The sequence below is a fragment of the Nycticebus coucang genome, unplaced genomic scaffold (assembly GCF_027406575.1).
Source record: "Nycticebus coucang isolate mNycCou1 unplaced genomic scaffold, mNycCou1.pri scaffold_79, whole genome shotgun sequence".
Lineage (NCBI taxonomy): Eukaryota > Metazoa > Chordata > Mammalia > Primates > Lorisidae > Nycticebus > Nycticebus coucang.
In genome coordinates, this window is record NW_026515595.1 from 36684 (window position 1) to 53460 (window position 16777).

Consider the following 16777-nt stretch of genomic DNA (forward strand, 5'->3'; position numbering starts at 1 on the left):
CAGGTGGGACTATGGTGGGTTGTGGGGCGGTCGTCTCCTGTCTCCACTGGCCTCGGCCTCCCAGAATGCTAGCATTAGAATGGAGATCAACGGCCCCCGACCCCGTAACTTCTTTCGGTGTGTATGGAGCTGTTCCACGGGGGCAGATCCGTCCTCTCAAAGCCCAGTGGGGAGGCGGTGCGGAGATGGGCGGGGACAGATCCCAGGAGTTCTTCCCTTCAACCTCGGCTCCGGTCAGTTCAGGTCAGGTCAGGTCAGGTCAGCGCCTCTGTGCTTGGCTGCTTAGCTCTTCTGTAAAACGGAACAGATCAGAAATAAAGGTTGAAAACTTAACTGAGGGGCGGCGCCTGTGGCTCAGTGGGTAAGGCGCCGGCCCCACAGACCGAGGGTGGCGGGTTCAAACCCGGCCCCGGCTGAACTGCAACCAAAAAATAGCTGGGCATGGTGGCAGGCTCCTTTCTTCCCAGCTACTCGGGAGGCTGAGGCAAGAGAATCGCTTAAGCCCAGGAGTTGGAAGTTGCTGTGAGCTGTGTGATGCCACGGCAATCTACCCGAAGGGCATAAAGTGGCACTCTGTCTCTACAAAAAAAAAAAAAAAAATCAAAACACTTAATTCATTACTGAAGTTTTTTTGTGGATTGGAAAGCGGGGGTTGGGGGAGTGGAAGGGTTTCTGTTCCAGGAACTGTGCTAGGTGTCTATTTACTTCTTTATTAGATTGATTTTAGTATTTATTAATTTATTTTTTGGTCCTTTTGATTTTTTTTTTTTGGTGAGGCAGACCTTCACTGAGTCACCCTCCGAAGATTGCCGAGGTGTGTGGTAGCTCTCAAGAACCTCCAACTCTTGGGCGTTAACGATTGTCTGGCCTCAGCCTCCCAAGTACCTGGGACTGCATGAGCCCGCCACAGCGCCGGGGTATTTTTGCTTTGTTGCAGTTGTCATTGTTGTTTAGGTTGTCAGACAGGGCTGGAATCCGCCAGCCTCCTCGGTGGATGTGGTTAGTGCCTTAACCACTGTGCTATGCACCACCACCCCCACCCCACGCCAGCCTATTTATTTATCTATTTATTTATTAAATATTTTCCTTCTTCTGCGGTGTTTGACTGAGGCCCGGTTTCAACCTGCCGCCTCTGGTACTTGGTGCGGGTGCCCTACTCCTCTGAGGAACAGGCACTGAACTACTTTTTTTTTTTTTTTTTTTGTAGAGACAGAGTTTCACTTTATGGCCCTCGGTAGAGTGCTGTGGCGTCACACAGCTCACAGCAACCTCCAACTCCTGGGCTTAAGTGATTCTCCTGCCTGAGCCTCCCGAGTAGCTGGGACTACAGGCGCCCGCCACAATGCTCGGCTATTTTTGGTTGCATTTCGGCCGGGGCCGTGTTTGAACCCGCCACCCTCGGTATATGGGGCCGGCGCCTTACCCACTGAGCCACAGGTGCCGCCCCACTGAACTACTTTTACTCTTTCATTTTCCTCCCTCCCTCCCTCCCTCCCTCCTTTCCTTCCTTCCTTCCTTCCTTCCTTCCTTCCTTCCATCGTTCCGTCCCATCCTTTCTCCTTCCCTCCATCCCTCCCTTCCTTCCTTCGTTCTTTCTTTTTTTTTTCTTCCCAGTTTTTTGCCGGGGCTTGGTTTGAACCCGCCACCTCCGAAATATGCGAGCGGAGGGCGGGGGTGCCCGCAGGCGAACTCTTTCAACGAAATGGTTTTGAGGAGGGTGCAGTTTTTCTCGCCACCCACCTCCTCTGTATATGGGGCCGGCACCCTACTCCTTTCTCCCACAGGCACCACCCGTTAACTTGTATTGTTTTTCCTTTTTGTAGAGACAGAGTTTTACTTTATTGCTCTCGGTAGAGTGCCGTGGCGTCACACAACTCACAGCAACCTCCATCTCCTGGGCTTAGGCGATTATCCTGCCTCGGTCTCCCGAGTAGCTGGGACTACAGGCGGCCGCCACAACGCCCGGCTACTTTTTTGTTGCAGTTCGGCCCGGCCTGGGGTTGAACACACTACCCTCCGTATATGGGGCCGGCACCTTGCTCACTGAGCCACAGGCCCCGCCCCCGTTATCTTCTTCCCTTAACAATAGCTTCCCCCCCCACAGATACATCTCTCCAGATACCGTGAAACCAGGTGTGGGAGAAGGATATTGAACTAAATGGAATTAGGCTGGGCGAGGTGAGGCGGCTCAGGCCTGTAATCGTAGCACTTTGGGAGGTCTAGGTGGGCGGATCACTTCAGCTCACTGAGTTGAGCTCCCGAAAATGGGTTTGTTTGTTTGCTTTCCGGTTATGGCGGAGTCCGGGCTTGAACCAACACCCACGGTATAATATGGGGCCGGCGCCCTAATCCTTGAGCCAGGGGCTGCGCCCACTCACAGGCACAGGCGTTTCTGAGCTGAGAAAAACCCCCGCTGAGGCCCCAGCTCCTGACCTCTTGTTGGCCTCTAATTGGCTGCGGAGAGGGCCGGTCCTCCGTGTCTGCAGGTTGCTGACTTGTCCTGACTGCGAGTCCAAAGGCACCACTTCATGGGTTTCTTTTCTCTTCTTTTATCCCTTGTTTCTCTCATTGCACATCTCACACTTGTGCTCGAACACATGATTATGACGCCTATAAACTTCTAAAAGAGATGCTGCTCACACATCCCTCCGTCCTCCCCTTCCTCTCCCCTTTCTTTCTCTCCTTCCCTCGTAACATCCCCCCTCCCCTGGCCCCCGCACCTGCATATGAAACACCGGAGCTAGCTAAGAATGAGCTCCCCGGGTTCTCCTGTTAGGCAGGCAGGCATGCATGACACCCTCGTAGAGCACATGTGGGTGTTAGGAAACTTGGGTCTCCACAGTGCCCCGCGGATGACCAGACGTCCGTGGCCGACCTTAGACCCGGGATCTTGTCACCTTAGCGCCTGTTGGTCGACCAGATGTCTCTCCTGCGAGCTTTGGCCTAGTCATTCCAGCAGGTGTACGGGAAGCCTCAGCAGGGGTGTCGGAACCAGCAGGCTCACACACAGCTCCAGGGGGTGCTGGGGCTAAGACAGATGTGCTTTTGAAGTCTGTGTAAGTAGTAGCTAGAATTCCCTATCCCATTTCCACTTTTCCCAAACCATGTAGCCACATAACTGCTTCTCTCAAATCCCAGCAAAAGACTGAAGGCTAACTCTCCAGAGAAACTAAGCTGGAGGGAATCTGCACTTAGGGGCATCAGTCATGCCAGAGAACAGTGGGGACCTTTCAGAAAATAGTGGACGACATTAATAGGAGAGCCCCAACCCATTCTGCTCCTATATGCCCTTATGCTCTCTAGCCAGGAGGCAGAGGATTCTCTCTGGGGAGAAGACAAAGGGGAGTTTGAGGGTGGGGAGCCTGAAAGGGTGATGGTGGTAAGGAATTTGCTCAGCCAGTCCCACAACAGGGAAGCCCACTTAGTTAGGGTCCTCATTTAAAATACGACTGAGGGTGGCACCTGTGGCTCAGTGGGTAGGGCGCCGGCCCCATATACCAAGGGTGGCGGGTTTGAACCTCGCCCTGGCCAAACGGCAACAACAACAACAACAACAACAAATAGCCGGCTGTTGTGGCAGGTGCCTATAGTCCCAGCTACTCAGGAGACTGAGGCAAGAGAATCGCCTAAGTCCAAGAACTGGAGGTTGCTGTGATCTGTGACACTACGGCACTCTACTGAGAGCGATAAACTCAGACTCTGTCTCCAAAATAAAATAAAATACGACTGAATATGGCCCTTTGGTTAAGAGCACAGACTTTCTGGTTATGCACCCTCTCTGCTAACACTATCCTGATAATGCCATTAATTGGTTTTACCTGATTTTGAACTTTACATAAATGGAAATCGAACAAACAGTGTATGTATTTTTTATTTTTATTTTTTGGAGAAAGGGTCTATTTTCTTTCACTCAGTAATGTGTGTGAGAGGCATGCAACTTAGGGTGAAGAGTTATAGTTGATCTTTTTCATGGCTATTTATTAATAATATCCCATTATATACATAATAGGTTGCTTCCAATTTGTAGCTATTGTCAATTCTTTTATTAATTTTCTCACATGGAGAGGGACAGCTCGCTCAGTAATCTTCCTTTTATAAAATCCTTGTCTCCAGCCCCTTCCCCGATCTCTTTTCTTTTTCTCTTTTTCTGTCTTTGGGGTGTCTCTTGTCTTCTGATGAACTTCCCACAGGTCAAGGGGAGTGGAACAAAAGATAAAAGTCTTTCTTTCACTTAGTTTCTCCTTTCTGTCCCCTTATAATGAAATGCTTATATACTCCTCAGAACCCTATCTGTTTTCATTTTATCTCTATTCTAATTCTGTTGATTCTCTTCTCCTTTCCCCTTCCCGTCCTCCCCTCCCTCCCTTTCTTTCCCCCTCCCTCCTTTCCTTCCTTTTTTTTGAGACAAAATTCTTTTTTTTTTTTTGAGACAGAGTCTCACTATGTCATCCTCAGTAGAGTGCTGTGACATCACAGCTCTCAGCATACTCAAACTCTTGGCCTTAAGCTATTCTCTTACCTCATCCTCCCAAGTAGCTGGAACTACAGGACCTGCCACGACATCCAGCTATTTTTTCGTTGGAGTTGTCATTGTTGCATAGCCAGCCTGGGTGTATGTGGCCAGCGCCCTACCCACTGAGCTACGGGCGCTGCCTAGTGACAAAATTCTTAAGTCTCCGGATTCTCTATTCTTGATGTCTCTTGGACAATTCCCTTCTTCCTTGAGAATGCTCTGATCTTTTAGAAACCTAGTGGGGTGGAAACCTGTGGCCTTGTAGGTCCTGAAGTGAGGCCTTTTGACTGAATCCCGATTTTATACAACTAATCCTTTTATATTAAAAAGGGAGTGCAGCAGAGAAAGAAGAAGCTCTTCTTTCTTCCTTTGGTGCTTAAAAAAGAACAATCTAGAAATCAGAAGGCCATGGGTCTCCCACCCCTGCAGATACCTTATATAAATTCATCAGAACAGTTACCAACTAAAAGCTCTTATTACTACCAACAGCCGTTGCAGTAGTAACAATGAGAACATTTTTTTTTTTTTGACTGTGTAAATCTGTATGGTGAGTATTTTCAGTAGAGGGAAAAAGAAATACATAATGAAAGAAGTAGAAGTAATAAAAGTGTCTTCCTTGTGTGTTAGGAAAATAGTACATGCCCAAGATTTCTATTGCTTTAATATTTATCTTTGGAATATTGGCTGTATATTTAAAACTTCTAACTGGAGCAGTTTAAGTTTTTTTTTTCTTTTTTTGCAGCTTTCGGCCGGGACAGGATTTGAACCCGCCATCTCTGGCATATGGGGTCGGCACCCTACTCCTTTGAGCCACAGGTGCCGCCCCAGTCTAAGTTTTTAAACATTTTTGTTATTCCTTTTCTTAAGTTGCCTATTAGGCTTTTTACCATTTTAAGATGTTCCTTCTGCCTCATTTCAGAAATTGGGTTTACTAGAAGAGTTACTAGAAAGGCTTCTAATACAGATTTAAAGTATGGCAGTGAATGGGTAACAATAATTTGGTTGTAATCACTCTTGAAATCTCCTTTCAAATTTTCCTCTTCTAGATTTCCAGGTGTTGTAAAACAAGCTCATAACTGTCATAAGTACATGCTTCTTCGTCACATGTAAACAGTGCCCTGTGTTTGGTTCAGTGAATGTTTCCTCGAAGGAAAGCTTTGTACACAAAGGAGGTTGGATGGTCAAGATGTGGACAACCTTGCCATAGCGGCTTGGTCACACCTACACATTATGGAGTCTCAGACGATCTTCATTGTGCTGCTGAGACCCACGGTCATGCCAAACAAGGCTGTTGTGGGGATTGTTTGAGCTCAAGGAGTCATATGTTTGGAATAATAACTTCTGAAAATTCTTGCCTGAAAATTATAATTGTATTGATAAGATTATATAACAATGACAGTTATATGTTTAATATGTTAGAGAATAAAGTTAAAACTACTGTGGATGGCCCATAATCTAGGAAATTATCAAACTGATTTAAATTTAAATACAGTAGAAGCCCTGTAAGGAACTGCAACAAACTGGTCCACACACAGAGGTGGTCAACATGAGGCCCCCTGTGTGGATATGTACGTGTGGTGCACGTCTGGCCTATGATAGAGAGGTCAGTTTAAGGAGGTGGTAAGTGTAGGGAGGTGATGAGCTATGGAGGTTCTGGTGTACATGCTCCTTAGAATTAGGTGCTGAGGGCATGTGTTTATGCTGGAATAAGGAATTTTTTTTTTTTTTTTGTAAAGACAGAGTCTCACTTTATCGCCCTTGGTACAGTGCCATGGCATCACACAGCTCACAGCAACCTCCAGCTCCTGGGTTTAAGCGATTCTCTTGCGTCAGCCTCCAAGTAAGTAGATGGGACTACAGGAGCCCACCACAATGCCCAGCTATTTTTTTGTTGCAGTTTGGCTAGGGCCGGGTTTGAACCTGCCACCTTTGGTATGTGGGGCCGGTGCCCTACCCACTGAGCCACAGACACCACCCAGAATAAGGGATTTTAATGGTTTCACAAGTTCAGATAACTTAAATAGCTATGTTCACTCACATAGAAAAATTCACTTTATACCTGGTCTGAAGTGGAAACTATAGTAGATTTATTGTGGTAATTAAAAGACATAGTTTGGCTTTAGAAACAAATTATTGAATGAACAAGTTGACAGTGAAATTAAGTTAAGTGTTAATGAAAGCTTAAAAATTTTGCCATTTGCCTCAGTACCCGTACATCAGTGGGTACGGTGTCAGCCACATACACAGGGCTGGCAGGTTTGAACCTGGCCAGGGCCTAATAAACAACATTGACAACTATAACAAAAAAATAGCTGGGGGTTGTGGCGGGGACCTGTAGACCCAGCTACTTGGGAGGCTGAGGCAGGAGAACCACTTAAGCCCAAGACTTTGAGGTTGCTGTGAGCCACGACACTCTACCGAGGGTGACATAGTAAGACTCTGTCTCAAAAAATATATATATTATTTTTCTTCTTTTTGCCATTTGTTTCCTGATCAAAGCATCCATCCGCTTAAAAGATATTTATCTGTTCTGATTTTCAGGCCCTCGAGCATAATTACAAATGCTTTGGTATCATTCTTTCTGTTCTTATTTATCACTGCTTATTTATCTGTATTTAATTCAAAGGGACTGAGGGTCAGTTTTGAAAGGTTATCATTGGGACCATTAATAATTTTTAAATTTAGGCTCCGCACCTGTGGCTCAAGTGCGTAAGGCGCCAACCACATACACCTGAGCTGGGGAGTTCAAATCCAGCCCAGGCCTACCAAACAACAATGATGGCTACAACCCAAATATAGCCAGGCATTGTGCAGGTGCCTGTAGTCCCAGCTACTTGGGATATGGAGGCAGGAGAATGGCTTGAGCCCAGGAGTTGGAGGTTGCTGTGAGCTGTGATGCCACAGCACTCTACCCGGACGACAGCTTGAAGCTCTGCCTGAAAAAAAAAAAAAAATTAATTTAGTGTTAACAAAAGTAATGAGATACACATTTTTTTATTAATTATTTTTATGTTAGCACATTTTGTTAGAATATTGGTTTTTATTCCTGGAGTTGAATATTTCATATACATTCTACTGTGTCTGGGAATACCATTATGTGTTCAAGTGTCTGAGAGATTTAAAGTAGATCTTGCTTATGTTCTATTTTTTATTTTAGGTATAATAATTTTTTTAAAGTGGCAGTCATCGTTGATATTGATGAAGACCTAGTTTTACCACATGTACTTGGATTCCTCTTTTGTAACAGCGTGTTATGGGAATGATACCTGGTGACCTAGTGTCAACTCTGCATTTGCGGGGTCCTCGCTCTGGTTGTAAATGCTTGATTAACTTATTTTGGTTTCTTTTTAAAACATGATGAGTGAACTGGATGAGAAAACTCAGGGATATCATTGAAATTGTTACTTGTATTAGGTCTTAATGTAAATAGTACTTGAGAAATAATGGTACCTTTTGATTTATTTGAATGTTCTTTTTAAAACATCATACAAATGATGAAAGAACTCCTATGGTCCTTTTTTGTTAGAAAATGTATCTTTTAATTTTTTTTTTTTTTTGCAGTTTTTGGCCAGGGCTGGGTTTGAACCCGCAACCTCTAGCATATGGGGCCGGCGCCCCACTCCTTTGAGCCACAGGTGCCACCTGAAAATGTATCTTTTAGATGTAATCTCAAGAAATTCATTTTAAAACTCTGATGCCATTATTTTGTTTTTTTGTTTGTTTAGCCAGGCGTCCTCAAACTGTGGCCCACAGGCCACATGAAGCGGTGTGAATTGTATTTGTTCCCATTTTGTTTTTTACTTCAAAATAAGATATGTGCAGTGTGCATAGGAATTTGTTAATAGTTTTGTGTTTTTTTAAACTATAGTCCAGCCCTCCAACGGTCTGAGGGACAGTGAATTGGCCCCCTGTTTAAAAAGTTTGAGGACCCCTGGTTTAGACAGAGTCTCACTTTGCCGCTCTTGGTAGAGTGCCATGGTGTCATAGCTTACAGCATCCTTAAACTTTTGGACTGAAGTGATTCTCTTGCCTCAACCTCCTGAGTAGCTGGGACTGCAGGCACCCAACTGTAGTAATTTAAATTATAAATAATGCCTGGCTATTTTTAGAGATGGGTTCTTGCTGTTGGTCAGGCTGTTCTCAAACTCCTGAACTCAGGTGATCACCTGCCTCAGACTCCCAGAGTACTAGGATTACAGGTGTGAGCCACCACACCCATCCTAATGCCATTATTTTTGTACTTAGAATTGATAAGCTTGTAGTATCGCCTAATTATATGAAAGTGTATAGCATCACAGGCAAAAAGGGGAAAATATGCTTGAGGTGAACTAGTTGATTTACTTTTCTCGAAGAGAGATGATACTTTACTATCTAGAAGGTATATTCTAAAGCATAGGAAAGATGAATTAAGTCAGTGTGTTAAACTGTAGTTCAAGTGGTCCTGGTCCCCTGCTCACACTACATGCCTCAACACATACATAACTAAAGGAAATTCAAAGTACTTATTAATTTTTTATAAAAATAACTCTCACTGTATTGTTGTCCTTTTTTTTTTTCTGTCTTAATCTTAATCCACGTATTTAGTGAGGAACTACTAGGTTCTGGCCACTCTGTTCTTTCTTAACGTGCTCATCATTTCCTTAACAAAGAAATGTCTGTGGAAACTGTGGCGTAAATTCATGGTTTCTATGGAGATAAAGGGGTAGGGAATGGTGAATTATTTTTTTCTGTAGTAATTTAAATGTTTAAAAATGTAACAGATGTATTTTGCTATTGCAAGTCAAAAAGTAATAACTTGTTTAATCTAAACACTTCTTCCTTTTTTGCTTATTGGGCCATGAACTTGGAAACTTTGTAGTCTGCTCTGTCACATTAGGCCAAGAATATGAAATTTATTTTTTTGTGCCATAGTTAAACTTAGTAGTTAATTAAAGTACTGAAAAATAACACAGCAGCCAGCCCCTCAGAGTAAACAGCCAGGAAGTTCTAGATCAGTATTTTTCAACTTTTTTTTTTTTTTTATCTCAGAGCATACTTGAACCTATAGTTAAATTACCATGGCACACTTAAATTATGTTGAACAAGAAAAAGAGTGAAAATGACTCGTCGCCTGTAGCTCAGTGATTAGGGTGCCCGCCACATACACCGGGGCTGGTGGTTTTGAATCTGGCCCAGGCCTGCTAAACAATGACAACTACAACAAAAAAATAGCCGGGCGTTGTGGCGGGCGCCTGTAGTCCCAGCTACGCTGGAGGCTGAGGCAAGAGAATCACTTAAGGCTGGGAGTTTGAGGTTGCTATGACAGCACGGCACTCTACTGAGGGGGACAGAGTGAGACTCTGTCTCAAAAAAAAAAAAAGAAAGAAAAGGAAAAGAGTGAAAAAAGAATGTATTTATTGTGCTTTGAACTTCTTTTGAAAAACAATTTTCATATTACTCCTAAGATCCTTTCATGGCACACTGGTTGAAAATCATTGTTTGAGACTCTTTAGTGGAGGGTCTTAATTATTATTAGTATTGTTTTGGGGTTGTCAGAGTTAGCAAATAAAATACAGGCACCTAGTTCTAGTTACATTTGAATTTTAGATAATGAATACTTTTTTAGTCTAACATTGTCCCAGATACTTTGTGGGACAGGATTATACCCAAGAAATTATTTGTCATTTCTTTACATCACCAGTCCATTCACATTTAACTTGTGTCTGGTCTGGTCTTTTATTTGACCACCATAGTTATTTCTATTTTTAAAAAAATTTTTAATATTTTTACTTTTTTTGGAGACAGAGTCTTGCTCTGTCACTCTGGCTAGAGTACAGTGGTGTTATCATAGCTCACTACAACCTCAAACTCTTGGGCACCAGGGATCCTCCTGTCTTAGCCTCCCAAGTAGCTGGCGCTCTGGGTACATGCCAACACGCCTAGCCAATAACTCTTGCTCAGGCCGGTCTCAAACTCCTGACCTCAAGCAATCCTCCTGCCTTGGACTTTTAGAGTACTAGAATTATAGGTGTGAGCCACCCCACATAGCAGTTTTTATTTATTTTATGTTAGATGCCAAGCGGTTCAGGGATGATTAAGGAGTTTTTGAGGGTCTCAAAATCTAACTGGGAGAGGCAAAAAGGAAGAGATGTGGAGAAGAGAACACCAGAGAGGGGAAAACATCACGGGAATCTATGTGTTTGGTGCTGGGGGTCCGAGCCACAGTGGGGGTGAGGAGATTGTTACAGTGCCTTATCAATGCCGAGGAAGGTCATCAGCTTGTTTAGACCCACACGCCATCCGGCTCGGCAAACCGCGCCTGCAAGTGCCTTTGAGTGGATGATGGGAAGGGAGAGAGGAGGAAACTAGAGAGTAATAAAAATGATAAAAAGAAATGAGAATGGGAGAAATTAGAGGAAAATGAGAGAAAGAGTCGAGTCCATCCTTTTTCTTCGGTTGTGGTGTCTCAGAGAAGGAGCCCTGAGAACCCTCGGTGCCTGGCGTGGCGATTCCTTACCTTGAGAAACTAGCAGACTCTGCACCTCAGGCTCCTCACTGGTTAGATGAGGGGCTGGCTGAGACAGTCTCGGACGTGATCTGATTATCAGGCCGTCCACACAACAGAGGCCTAACCCCCGGCTTTCTGTCTTTGAAGAGGCATTATCCAGGTTTTGATACCCTTCCTCCCATTCCCTCAGTCTTGCTCTGTCCTTCCAGCCACTTTTTGGAGGTTACAACGGTGACTTCAAGCCCTTTGTTTGACCCCAACATTCAGTATCTTTGCAATGAAATTGGTTCAGACTGCCTCGAAGATATTTGTTTCTTAATTTTTTTTCTTTGCCCTGACACCAGTGTAGTTTAAAATAAACAGTTGATAAATAAAACCTTCTAATATATTTTAAAATTTCCTTTTGTTCATTGTTGATAATTCAGTTCAGATTGAATAAAATGAAGGCTTAGAGCTAAAGCCTTGTATTTTAACAGAGGCAGTTTGTGAGATTGGAAATATTCAAATGTGTTTTGATCTGTCCCTTGTATGCTTCACTAAACTACCACGTGGTGGGGAATTAGGGCAGGGGTTACTTGTGGCCATTACCTGTTTAATACTCCATTTAAGCCTATGCTATAAACTCAAAAGTGACTGCCAGTGATGATGGAAGATTTAATAGAAATAAATTTACTATTTAAAGTAGTGTTTTTTAACCATTTTTAGATTTGGAAAGTGTTTTGAAAATCTGATGAAGGCAACCAGCCCTCTTATCTGTTGAAGATAATTCAGGGGATTTTAGAGACGTCCTCCTCTCACTGATGGATGACCAGATTTTAAATTCATGATTTTGGACCTCAACTGTATAGTTAAACTGGTCTGTTCATTCAGTTCTTAAATCATTCATTCATGAACTAAGCTTAGGTATTGTGGGAGGCTCTGATTTTTAACTCTCTCCAAGCAGCAATAATAGTATTAATATAAACAGATTCAAGAGACCATTTTCATCTTGAAATGAGAAGCGTTATCTCACATACTGTGTGTCTCTAGCATGTGCTTTCTAAAGATGTAAGACTTACTTGGTGTGTCCTACGGGAAACACGTAGCAACAGCGACCTCCCTGGCTTGTTGTCCGTGGCCTTCTTGCTTCCTTTTAGTACCCGCATACGTTATTTATAGTTATAATCACATAGTATTCTCTCGCCTCCCCATCTAAATTTTTATTTATAGACTTTTTGTGCTTCCATATGACTGTTATCTTTTTTTTTTCTTTTTTTGGGTCAAATATTAGTGTAATGTTAATTTACAAGAAAGTAAACCAAACCTCTCCAGCAGCTCATTACCAACTGGTAAAACATAGGGGTCAGTGTTCTAGAGCTTTAAAAGATAAATATCAATACAATTGAGGAACCCTCCTCTATAGATAAAATGGGATGCTGTATCCATATTGCCAGTGACATTCTCCCCAGGAAATGCAAGCAGCCACATCCACCCTCCTTCAGACTGTAGAGCCATTACATTGTCACCGAAGACTCGGACCCAGCCATCCTTTTGCGTGTGATAAGAGGTCAATCAAACCTCCTGCGCAGGCATCTCTGTTGGTTTGGTAGATGGCTCAATGGGTCAGATCATAGGAGTAACCTTGATCCATGACCTGATAAGCATATACAAAGCCAGAACTCAGAGAGAAGGTGTCTCCCTGAGGTCCAGTTCCCTTCACTATCCACATAGTAGAGGCCGGCAACAGCTCCATGTCTTTGTAAAGATGCGCCCTGTTGGCCAACAGCTTGGAGGCAGCTGAGACCGAGATGCCTCCCTTATTTCAAAGCTTGTAGATTTGATGCTGCTGAGCCAGTAACTACTCCCGGAATCTTCAGGCTGCTGCATTCCAGTCATGGTGCCCAGCAGGTACCTTCTTCACCACCCAGGAGGCTATGTAAGAACCCAGTATAGTCCTGGAGTTGGCTACAACTATGACTGTGACAGAACTTGAAGGCCAGAGTGGTGTTTCCATGAAGCATTTCAATTCCTGTTCCTCTGGGATACCCCAGCTGGGCATGACCAGGCTCAGCCTATCAGCCTGGACTCCTTGAGCCCAGATCCAACAGTCTGCACCACCCCCAGGTCTGAAAAACCCACGCCAGTAGCAGCCTCTCTAGAGTGCTTACCACACCACGTCTACTGAGGGCAAAAGGAACTGACTGCTATCTCTAATGCTGCGCCACACTCCACTGAGTTGATCTTCCTCTCTAACGCTGGCCATAGATGCTGTGTCCTATTTTACACTTTTTGGAGAACGTTGAAAGTAACAATTTTAAGTTGCTTTTTCAGTCTTGTCTTGGATTAATTTTTTCTGAGGGTAGATTCTCAAGGATGGAAGTAATGGTTTATTCGTTAATGTTTTTATTAAGTAGCTACTATATATCAGGCTGGGTCAAAGGCTTGGCTATTTCCGTGACACTTGATATGGTTTGCCATTCTTTCCCTGTGTATGGGAGAAATACTTAACCAGTCAAGTCAGCTCTGAATTATCTAACCCAATAGACATGTGTTTGGTGAATGTTTAGAAGTAAACAAAAAGCATGTCAGAAAGGTAAATTTGAAGAAATGTCAGTATATAGCTAAATGAGATGTGGGTGTTTTTAGAATGATCTGCTGTTTGGTTTATTGACCCAACTTGGCCTTCTTTTGATATGGTAACTGAGTCATGAAACTGATAAGATCAGAGGAGTAGAAACATACACAAAGTTAAACATCCTGATAAATAACCTAGATTTATTTAAATCACCCAGAAAACTTTAAATTGAGTATTGACTGGGCCAGGTGCAGTGGCTCATGTCTGTAATCCTAACACTCTGAGAGGCCGAGGCCGGTGGATAGCTTGAGCTTACAGGTTCGAGACCAGCTTGAGTAAAAATTGAGACCCTGTCTCTACTAAAAATAGAAAAACTGAGGGAAGAGTATCGCTTGAGCCCAAGAGTTGGAGGTTGCTGTAAACTATGATGCCACGACACTCTACCCAGGGCAACAGCTTGAGATTCTGTCTCAAAAAACAAACAACCGAACAAACAAAAACAGCAACTGAATTTTGATTAAAGCAAAACCATAGTACACAGCTTTATTAATATAGCCAAACTTCTATTTTTGAATATTTTTTGAACACAGTATGTTCTAGGAAAACAAATGTGTTGCCTATTCTTGATTATTTCTTGATTAGTGGGGAGAGACAAATATACAAACAGATAGTTGTGCAGCATGTGGCAGACACTGGAAGAGAGTTTGTATGTCAGAAAGTAGAAAGGAGCAAAAGTTTCTGTTTACCCAGATTTTTTACTATAGAGAGGCCTTTCTTTTCCTTTCATGGTTTACTTTTATGTCTTTGGAGAGGAAAAACAACACTTGTTAAAGAGTATGGTAAATATAAGTAACTTAGTTGGGATGAAATTTCAATGAGTTTTTGACATACATGTATAATTTAATGAAGATTCAAAATTGCATAATTAAAGGACCTTTGACTTAATGGTTTGCGGTATGGCTGGCTGGTTGAAGAAAAGTCATGGGTTGATGGTTATCTGAAAAGTAGCTAGTTTCTTCATCAATATAATTTCTAATTATCTTTGGAAGAGAAAATAGAATTGTGCATGCTGTCATTAGCCATAGCAAAAACATATTCTAGGATCTTTTTTTTCTGTCATCTAAATTAAAGAGCAAAAGGGTTGGTTTATCTGCTCTTCTAGAACACTGTGGAGATCTCTGTGTCCTTGGTGGTAAATTGGGATATTAACAGCACACACTTGATAAGGCCGCCCAGTCCACTACTGTGCTGTGTTAGATACAGATACTGTACTGTGCTCATCTTTGTCAACCTCTGAGCAGCTTTTGTTACTCTTGACCCTTCTTTCATCTTAAAGACTCTTCTCATTTAGCTCCTGAGACTGCAAACTCTAATTCTTTTCTTCTACCCCCTGCTCCTTTTCATTTTCTCTTCTTGGCTCTTCTACTTAATTACTAAATGTTGGGTGCCAAGAACCTCTAATCTTTCTGTTTATTCCTTTCCAAGGTGATCCATTAGTCCCATGGTTTTCAGTATCATCTATATCCTGATGAATCTCCAGATATGACCTGTGCAACTCAGAAGTCCAGAGTCCAGACTGATTACTTCTTAGTTGTTACTCCTTTAATCCATCTCTAAGTTGGTCTCTACATCTGTCCACCAAAACAGCAAACAGAGGTTCTCGTCCTCTGTAATCTCCATGTTCAGTAAATGGCCTCGGATCTGTGACTCGTCCATGATGTTTCCGTCTTTTCCAAGCCAGCGAGCGGCAAGTGCCGTCTCCAGAACGCATGTGTTTTGAATCCATCTATTTCTGTCTTCCCTACCACCATTGTAGTCCAAACCATCCCTTGCCACTCGGCCTTCTAATTTGTCCCTTTCCTGTCTATTCTGTATAGATCTCAAATCACGTGACTTCCCTGTGTAAGATCCACTAATGACTTCCCATTGCAGTTAAAATTGAGTCTTTTTCCTTACACATCTGAGCTCGGTTTCCATAGCCAGGGAAATGGGGATAACTATAGCTTTAACTAGAATACATCCCTGAGGACATGGATTTTTTTTTTTTTTTTGAGACAGAGTCTCAGTATGTTGCCCTGGATAGAGTGCTGTGGTGTCACAGCTCACAGCAACCTCTAACTCCTGGGCTTATGCAACTCTCTGGCCTTAGCCTCCCTAGTAGCTGGGACTACAGGCGCCTGGCTATTTTTTGGTTGCAGTGGTCATTTTTGTTTAGCAGGCCGGGGCTGGGCTCAAACCTACCCCCTTCGGTGCATGTGGCTGGTGCCCTACTCACTGAGTTACGGGCACCAAGCCGAGGACATGGATTTTTACCTGCTTTGTTCACTACCGTTTTCTCATTGTTTAGAATAATGTGTACATAGAATAGACAATAAGTATTTGTGGGATGAATAAACAGATGTAGATTGTCTGGAGCCCCCAAAGCCTTTTTTCTTTCCTCTTTGAGAGAAACATATTATAGCTGGTATTTTCCACATTACATGAAAGTCCATCAAAGGCTTCTCGTGCCAGTGTCTCCCTCCTTTGCCTTTCTCTACTTCTCTGCACACTCTCCTCCTGCCCTGCTTGTTTTATTCTTTAGACCTGAGGACATTAGGAGAAGTTGGGTTATTAGTAAGTATGGCAGGAAACAAATCGAAAAGGCACCGTAATATCAATGACAATTTATTTATTCATTTATGTATGTATTTAGACAGTCTTACTTTGTTGTCCTCGGTAGAGTGCCATGGTGTCACAGCTCACAGCAACCTCAGACTCTTGGGCTCAAGCCATCTTCTTGGCTCAGCCTTCCAAGTACTGGGACTACAGGTACCCCCTGCAACACCCAGCTATTTTTTTTTTTTTTTGTAGAGACAGAGTTTCACTTTATTACCCTCGGTAGAGTGCTGTGGCGTCACACAGCTCACAGCAACCTCCAACTCCTGGGCTTAGGCGATTCTCCTGCCTCAGCCTCCGAGTAGCTGGGACTACAGGCGCCGGCCGCAACACCCGGCTAACACCCAGCTATTTTTAGAGATGAGGTCTCACTCTGGCTCAGGCTGGTCTCGAACCTGTGAGCTCAGGCAATCCACCTGCCTCGGCCTCCCAAGTGCTAGGATTATAGGCATGAGCTACCACGCCTGGCCTAACAACATTTTAAAAATAAGCATTTTATTATAGAAATCTTGTCATAAGTAGACAGAAATAGTAGATAATGTAATGAATCCTCATCTCTCTATCACAT